The sequence below is a fragment of the Rattus norvegicus genome, chromosome 5, assembly GCF_021556685.1.
Source record: "Rattus norvegicus strain SHRSP/BbbUtx chromosome 5, alternate assembly SHRSP_T2T, whole genome shotgun sequence".
Taxonomy (NCBI): Eukaryota; Metazoa; Chordata; class Mammalia; order Rodentia; family Muridae; genus Rattus; species Rattus norvegicus.
The window spans coordinates 75,575,926-75,584,028 of record NC_141538.1 but is presented as its reverse complement, the minus strand read 5'-3'; the positions used below and the strand labels follow the sequence as shown (position 1 = coordinate 75,584,028).

At 48.0% G+C, this 8,103-nt stretch overlaps 1 long non-coding RNA gene across 1 annotated transcript; it reads left to right on the top strand.

Annotated features, from left to right (window-relative positions):
- Positions 1-200: 200 nt before the first annotated feature.
- On the top strand, positions 201-2,777 carry LOC148005799 (uncharacterized). The gene is made up of 2 exons (XR_015620230.1): positions 201-273; positions 1,646-2,777. It is a non-coding gene; the product is annotated as an uncharacterized LOC148005799 (long non-coding RNA).
- Positions 2,778-8,103: the final 5,326 nt, after the last annotated feature.

Here is an 8,103-nt window from a genome sequence, read left to right as displayed (position 1 = left end):
GGCTGGGTTGGCCTGCTGGCTTTCCTAATGAGATGGCAAAGGAGATAGTTTCTCTACTTAGCTGTGTGATCTTGAGCGACCATCTAACCTCCCAGACCCAGAGCTTCCTCATGGACCCAGTGGGAGGGGAGGGGAGGGGAGGGCTGGGGGAGGGGAGGAGGAGAGGAATAAAGGGGAGGGAAGGGAAGGAGAATCTCTTCAAGTAATTTGCCAGTAAGGCCACGTATGCAGAATACCAATTGGAAGCATCACAATGAGCACCTCCAGTCTAAGGTTAGTGACAGTACCTGGGCTTTCCATATCCTTTACGTGCCTTGTCCTAGCTCTCTCTCTCTCTCTCTCTCTCTCTCACACACACACACACACACACACACACACACACACACACACCATCCTTTGCACATGCTCAGTCACCCATTGAAACTGAGGCTCACTCCTTCGAGGGGAAAGTAACTTCCCTGAGAAGGTATAGAGCTAAGCAAGAAGGCTGAGAGGTAGGACAATACCTTTGGGTGTTAGGGCTGACACCATCAGAGGACAGTCTACCTGATGAAGACTTAATGTTTTCTCCTGCCAGAGCACAACACAGACCCTGAGATATTTCTGTCGTCCCTCCACCAGCCTCAGGGCATGTGCATCTGGGGAGAGGAGGAATTGGGCAGGGGGGACAAGAACAGACCATGGAGACCCTAAGATTCTGAAGCGAAGCAAAGGAGACACCAATACCTAACCTAGGACAACTGGGGTGAACTGAAATGCAAGGCCTCCTTGTGTGAGTTTTCAGAGCACCAAAGACAGAGGTGTGGAGAACAGCGGGAAAAGAGGCTTTTCTCTGCCACCCGGTGGGTGGTATGACTGGATGATATACTTGGCTCAAGTGACCATCAGCCATGGGAGGAGACTGTCAAAAGGTTCAACAGTGTGGCAGGGAAGCACAATGAGCAAGCAGCCAAGAGCTGAGCCTGTGTCTCTGGAAAGAGCCCGGTTCTTCTGAGGTTGTACAAACTTGGCCTGCCTGTGACCCTTTCCTGGGTCTCGGGAAGAAAGGCGAACAAGCTTGCCTTAGAGGTTTAAGTAGGTGACAGTGCTGTCTGAGGCTGATGAACTATCCCAAAGCTAGAAGCTCACCTGCCACACAGACAGGAACGGACCCTTTGCGATCCCTTCTGAGAAAACCGAGACATAAACCATTCTTTATGGTTGCCTCTCCTTGCAGGGGCTCCAGCCCTTTCCAAACATCCACACCTCCTTTAATCCAGGCAAACACTGACTGAGAAAAGCCTGAAAAAGTGGCGCTTTTGTGATGCGGGTAGGCGGCCTCTACCTTAAAGTCACCGGAGGCTCCTATGGGGTGGGGAACTACCTGTCACTGGCTGTTGGCTAAGCTGCCCTCAAGACTGGAGAGCATGAAGCAGCTTAGAAAACCCCTGTGGTGTGTGCTAAGTATTGCAACTCGCAGATCTAAGAGAATGTTAAGGAACCAAGAAGCCGAAGAACTCAGACAACAGAGCTAAACTTTTATTTATCCCCCATCAGCTTGATTTGGGTAGGATCTGTTGATCCAAAAGTAGTAACAAGATACAAGAAAAAAAAAAAGCGAGATGCTTTAGGCATGAAAATTGACGTTTTTCCCCTTCTTTTTTAGTTCCAAATCAAAAGGGAATTCACGGAGGAGAGACTAGAGAAGAGGAGAGAGAAAGAGAGGAGAAGAGAGAGGGGAAGAGAGGAGCCCGGAGTCCGCAGTCCGCGGGCTTCCTACCCGCAGAGCCAGGACCGAGAGCGCTTTTCCGCAGCCGCCGCGGGCTCGGAGCTTTTAAGGGTTTCTAATCCTGGAAGGCTGTCTGACATCACCCCGTTTCTTGTCGGCTGATGTTTCGTACAAGCCTCTCATTTCCTCAGCGATCTCGGAGCCGCCAATTACTGCCCCGATCTGGTGTTTATGTTTGCCCGGTCCTGCGCCTGGCCCCGCGCCCGCCCGCGAGCCTGCGTTTCCCTGGCCGCGCGGCCCGAGGGGGTGGGTGGGGGGCCCTGGCCCGCGCACCCCAGCGCAAGGGAGGGGTCCCCCTTCATTTTTTTTCATTGACTTCAGCACCATGTGATCAGGAAGTCTGGCCTCCCTCCATTTCCCCTCCCGACTGAAGGGAAACATTGTGTAGCAGCCCGCCGCGGCCACTGGTGGGATGGCCTTCGCTGGCCTGACGTAGGGGGATAAAAATAACCGGCATATTTAAGGCCGGAGCAGGAATCCCGGCGCTCACACGCGGCCTGGTCAGTTCCCGAAGCCGCCAGCAGCGCTCTGCGCAGCGAGCTGCTGCTGCGCCAGCCAGCTCGGGAGTGCCTACACCGCACATCTTGACCTTGACCTGGGGACCCAGGCCTTGGAGAGATACCTCGCAGAGCCCCTCCCCCTCCATCCTCAGCGGCCTTGAGTTCTGTGTGCTGCCTCCCTGGAGATGGGGAAGAAGAATGCACAACAGGACTGACTGCCTTAGAGAAAGTGGCCAAGAAGCCTGATGCTCCCAGGGGGTTGAGACAGCCTTTACCTCGGGGACAGTGACAACAAGTTGCCACTCCAAAAGGTGCATGCCTCCAGCCAGGCTTAAATCAAGTCCCTTCTACAACTCCCTTTTACATTGGAGCTGCGTGCTTCAAAGATTTGCAAACATGTGGGAAAGCGAGAAACAAAGAAGGCCAAAGAGCGAGAAATTTATCAAGGCCAACTTCATCAAAGAAAATAGAAAAGATCCACCATTATCGCCATTCCCCTAAAATACCAGTAGTCCGAGATAATATGATTTCCCAGAAACTTGTCCCTCAATCCAGATAATACCCACCCCACCCCACCCCCACCCCTCCAGCCAGAACACCCCAGGCTGTCACCCTACAGCCCTTCACTGCGCCCTCCAGCTATGCAGGGATCCAGAAAACAGAAAAGAAAGAAATATTCCTTGTGCCTAGCTCTGTAAGTATATCCTATCCCACAAGCAACCCCGCCCCCTCCTCGTGAACCTGTCTGCAGCTGGCATTCTCCTGTTCACAGCCTCAGGTAAACCTAGTGCCCTGTCCAAGAAGTGCCGATGCCTTATTTTACACAAAGTGAAAATGAGGCTGGAGGGAGGGAGGGAGTCAATGGGCTGATAGGACTTTGTGCACCATCTCCACTCAATTGCATCATCGCCGCCATGGCGATGTCTCACAAGTGGGAGCCCACTCCCTTCTGTGGCCCCTCCTCCCCAACTCCAATCCAATCCAGCGATGGCGATTTCTCCACTGACCTGTGCTCTGAGCCATAAACAAGCTTTTACTTCCAATTAAAAAACGAAAAGTCTCCCTGTCTTCCGTTGTCTAAAGTAACAAGATATTTCAAAATTTCTGGCAGAGTTACTCACCTAAAAAGCCAAATGTTATGAGGAAAAGGGAGCCGACACCCTCCCTCCCTCCCCCACCTTTTGGTATTTTAGAGATGACAAATAACTGTTTGTCTGGTGGAAGAGGCAAAGAAGTCTTCCTTAGGAAACACTGCAAATGTAACCACCTCTGAGGAGGGAGACTCCAAGGATAAATGTGGTTTGGCTGATTCTGCAGCTCCCAGCACACTGACTGACAAGTGCTGTTCTTGACCCATAGTAATTAGATTGAATGGATAGAAGGGCTGAGAGAAGCCAGATACAGAGGACAGAGGTGCGTCAGAACTACTTAGTCTCGAACAATCATATCCCTGGGAGAGAGGTGCCATTGTCCGTGCTGTGACTGTAGAGAAATTAGTCACTTGATCAAAGTGCCACAGGAAGGAAACCTGAGCACAGCATTTGAACTTAGGCAGCTTACTTCCAGAAGATGGGTTCTTAACTACTAGGCAAAATTCCAAAAAGCTGAAATGTTAAGAGAGGCACCCAGCAGTCCCTAAGCACCTCCTTGGTTCCACCGAGGAGGCTGGGTCCTGAAGAAGAGGAGGCTTTGTCTCTCAGGCCCCCAGATCTCAGAGAGATAAGCTTGAAAACACAACCGGGCTACAAATATCTTACAGGCAGACTTGGCCCATCCTCTGCTCAGTTAACCCCACATCGCTGACACAAATGTCTGCTGAACTGATTACCCGTCACAGAAGCCAACCTCTGGACCATCAGCCATCTTCCCTACTTGTACTGAATATGGTTAAAGACTGACACCAATCAAGCTTACCTAGCTGCTATTCCTCTGGCCTGAGAATGTCTGAGGGCAGAAATGGTGACTGGCCTGGTCAGTATGGGGATGGTGACCACTCACTTGATACTTGCTGGATAATGAATGAAAACAGCGCATTAACCCTTCACTGCCCGCCTTATCGATCAATGTAGGCCCCTGATGACCACCGCCCTAATGTTCTGTATCTCAGCACCTCATCTGCTGCCCCACAGAATTTGCCACAGTTTTTTTTTTTACTTCCTTCTCCTTTCCCGTAAACTCGTGAATGCAGAAACCACCTCTGTTTGCCTACCGTAGTATGCCCCACTTGGATCAAATGTGCCCCACACATTGTGATGCTCAGTAAACACCTATGAAGTGCATGAGCAGTGAATGAACGAGTGTGCAAATACATGAATGGATGGATGGGATGAATGGACCAACTTTCCTTGAAGCAAGCCTTATCTCTTTATTTACAATAAGTCCATTCCAAAGCCAGTCGGGACTGTAGAGAGCCACTAAAATAGTGTCGCTGCCCACGTTATACTCATAAAGTAAGTGCTTTTTGTTTGTGACCACTCCAAATCCAAGACTCATCCATATTGATGATAAAAAGCGACATGAAAGGGGGGGCTATTGAATGAGGCCCTTCTTCTCGTACAATGTGGGCTCCAGTGACCACTATCGTTAGAGCTGCACACAGACTCTCTTTATGCCTCTCTGTTTTCATTAGCTCGGGTAACTTGCCAACGAGTGATCCTTTGGGGCTGAAATTTTCCATGCTGGGTCTTGGCAAAAGGTGAATTTTGGGGAAAAGTTTGAATAAAGTCCCTTCAGCCATTTTTTTTAATTTTTTTTTTAGTTTGATGAGGATAAAAAAAATACATTTTTTTCCTCGCCTTTAATTGAAGACATTTTTAGGCCACAGGAAACGCCAATCCAGTTGAACTTTGAAAAAAAAAATGGAACTCAGATCTAAACCCACCTAAGGAAATGGGAGATCATTTGGAACTCAAGAAACTTTTTTAATTAAAAAAACAAACCGAAAATGTAGTTTAAAAGTCTGTTGCAGCTTTAGCACCCATGCTATCTGCCCTCCCAGCTTGGGCTGTATAAGTCTTTCCGTTGTTTTAGCAGATCACAAAAGCTCAGCGCTGTTGAGAAGGGTTATAAAGCTTGGATTTCAACTCTTCTGCCATGACATATGATAGCATTTCTCGCTTGCTTTTGTCTCAAGAATCTTTCTTTAGCATTGTACCAGGAATATATGGTTTGAGCAATCGCCTCTAAAGAGAACAGAGCTGGAGTTCCTGGCACGGAAGGATCACTCCTTCAAAGCCAATCACACAATTTGCTTTCGGGAATTTCCTCAGACAAATGCTAACTGGAGTATTTTATCTGGTATTGGATTTTTCTCAATATTCTATTCACTATCAGATCCCTGCTTTCTTATTCGTGGGAAAGTATCATGTTAGCATTCTTGCCACAACATTTTTCTCAGAAAGCAGTGAGGAGTCAGGAGAAACCTGGGTTTGATTCTCAACAAATTCCACAACCTCTCTATGACTCAGTTTATTTGCCAGAGAAATGGGAATAATGACATTAACTCCATAGACACTGTGGCTATTGATTTAGGCCAGGTGTCCTCCCCTTGACTGCTACAGTGTCTGGTATGGACTCAGTGCGTAATAAACTGCAATGTCCCATCTTCCAGCCCTCGTCTGGTTCATTCACATTTCTCCCATCTTTGTACTATCAGGTTGGTTCCTTGTATCTCTTTGTCTTATGAAGCCAGCATGGTGAATCTTCTGATCTGTGGGCTCCGAGAAACAGCAGAATCAAAATAATATTAACCATACATTTTGATCCATACTGGCTTTTTGCAGGGATACCAACAAATGTGTCCTCTCTGCTGTTCACGAGTCCTCCTCTCCTACCAGAGGGATCCTTCCCATCTGTGTAACTTTAGAAAGTAGCTGGGTAATCAGACAAATGAATGAGAGAACAGCTTAGAACCTTCTGCTTCCTTATGAACAGAGACTTCTAAGGAAGCTTTATTTCAACACACACTGTTAGGAGAGCCAGGATCTGCTAGCAATTCACACTTACCTGGATGCTTTTATATTTAAAAATGTACTATACCTCAGACATCTTATCCTCCCAGTGGTTCTATTTAGCAATAAGCAGGCAGGAGCCTCCAACAAACCCTTTGTTGGGCCCCAACTTCCCCTATTCAAATGTCTCCACTGCATAGACACAGAAAGGCCTCAACAGAAGAAAATGCTATAGGAATAAAAAGACAAAAAAGAGAGGGAGAGAAGAAGGAAGGGAGGGAAAGAAGGAGGGAGGGAAAGAAGGAGGGAAGAATAGAGCTAATTAAGACTTCACAATTCCACTTCCTCTGGCTACACTGTATCTGAGTTGCCCAGCTTCCTGCCATGAGTTTGTCTGGGCTTCTTGCCTCCTCTTTAATAGTTAGAGTTATGAAACTTCAAGATGATTGAGTTGCAACTATGTGCCCTTGCTTTTAGCCATTCTCTATCATTCCGTCCACACCCCATTTCACAGATGAGAAACAGGCCCAGAGAGGTTAGGCAGTTATCACTGGAGACACAGCTAGATGCCACCTCATTTTAAGTGGCCTTTCCGGGTTTGTCAAACCTTCCCACCCATCTCCCAGTCACCCAACATGCATGTGAGGGGGATTGTGGGTATGGGCACACCCACACTCACATATCCATAATGTGTATTTATAGAAGAGAAGACGCTTTCTACGGATCCAAACCTGAAAGATGCCTGTCTATGAAGCAAACTGGCTGCAAGCATCATCTGGGATAGAAAAAACTCCACAGCAGGGAAGACCCTGCTCTGGGGAAGAGAGGAGATACCCTCCTCGAGATAATACAGAAAGTTTCGATTGTATTTGATCAGTTTTTTATGTCATAAGCTGGTTGTATTCACGTGAAATTTTTATGTTGTATTTTATAAGTATTCTTTTTTTCATAATACCTTTTTTTTAAATATGTATCAGGCAATTTTTCCTGTTTTTTTTCCCTTGCTATTTACTCCCTTGCATCAGACACACCTTGCACACACACACACACACACACACACACACACACACACACACACACACCTCGAGGCTTATTCATCACACAGTCCATCTCTGGCAAGTACACGGCTCAGCTATACCCTCTCTCAAAAACCCACATATTCGCTCATGATGACAGGCACAGATTTAAACAAACACGGACACTCTGTCTGGCAGCTCCAGCCTCTGACCACCGTTCTCTCCTTCAGTCAAGGGCAACAAAGCCAGACAGAGGGACTTTAAAACTTTGGGTGCTGGAATAATACCAGCTGAGCAATGAGGTCAGAGTGAATTTGTCAGAGTGAAGAAGTTTGGGGCCTTCTCTCTGGAGAAGTCATGGACCGATGCTACCATTGGCCAGAGTGTAGAAGAAGCCCGCTTGCCACTGGTTCATCTGGGAAAGGACAGAGTTAAGAAGCAGCGGGAAGTCTCCAGGTTTTCACAGTTTGGGTGGGAAGCAGTAAATGTGTGGGAAACAACCCTCTCAGAAACCATAGCAACACCCATTTGGCGGCTCTGGATTGGACCCCGACCAGACATTTATTAAGCAGCCTCATGAGCTGTGGTCTCCAGAAGAACAATACCAAACTGATCAAATGTTAATAGCTTCAATCTGTTCCTGCACAAAGAGTTCTTCCCCATCCCCCTCTAGGCACACTGTGTTGCTGCCTCTAGCCTCAGCTGAAAACTGCTCTGCCCCTGCCTCAGAGCCCAAGTGCAAGACCAGGACCATGAAGCACATACAGGTGAGTCAGGGCACTGATATGGAAGGACCCTGAGGCCTTAGAGCGGCCGCTCTTAGGCTGGACTCTCCAAGTGGAGGTATCCAAGAGCATCTCCCCCAGCAG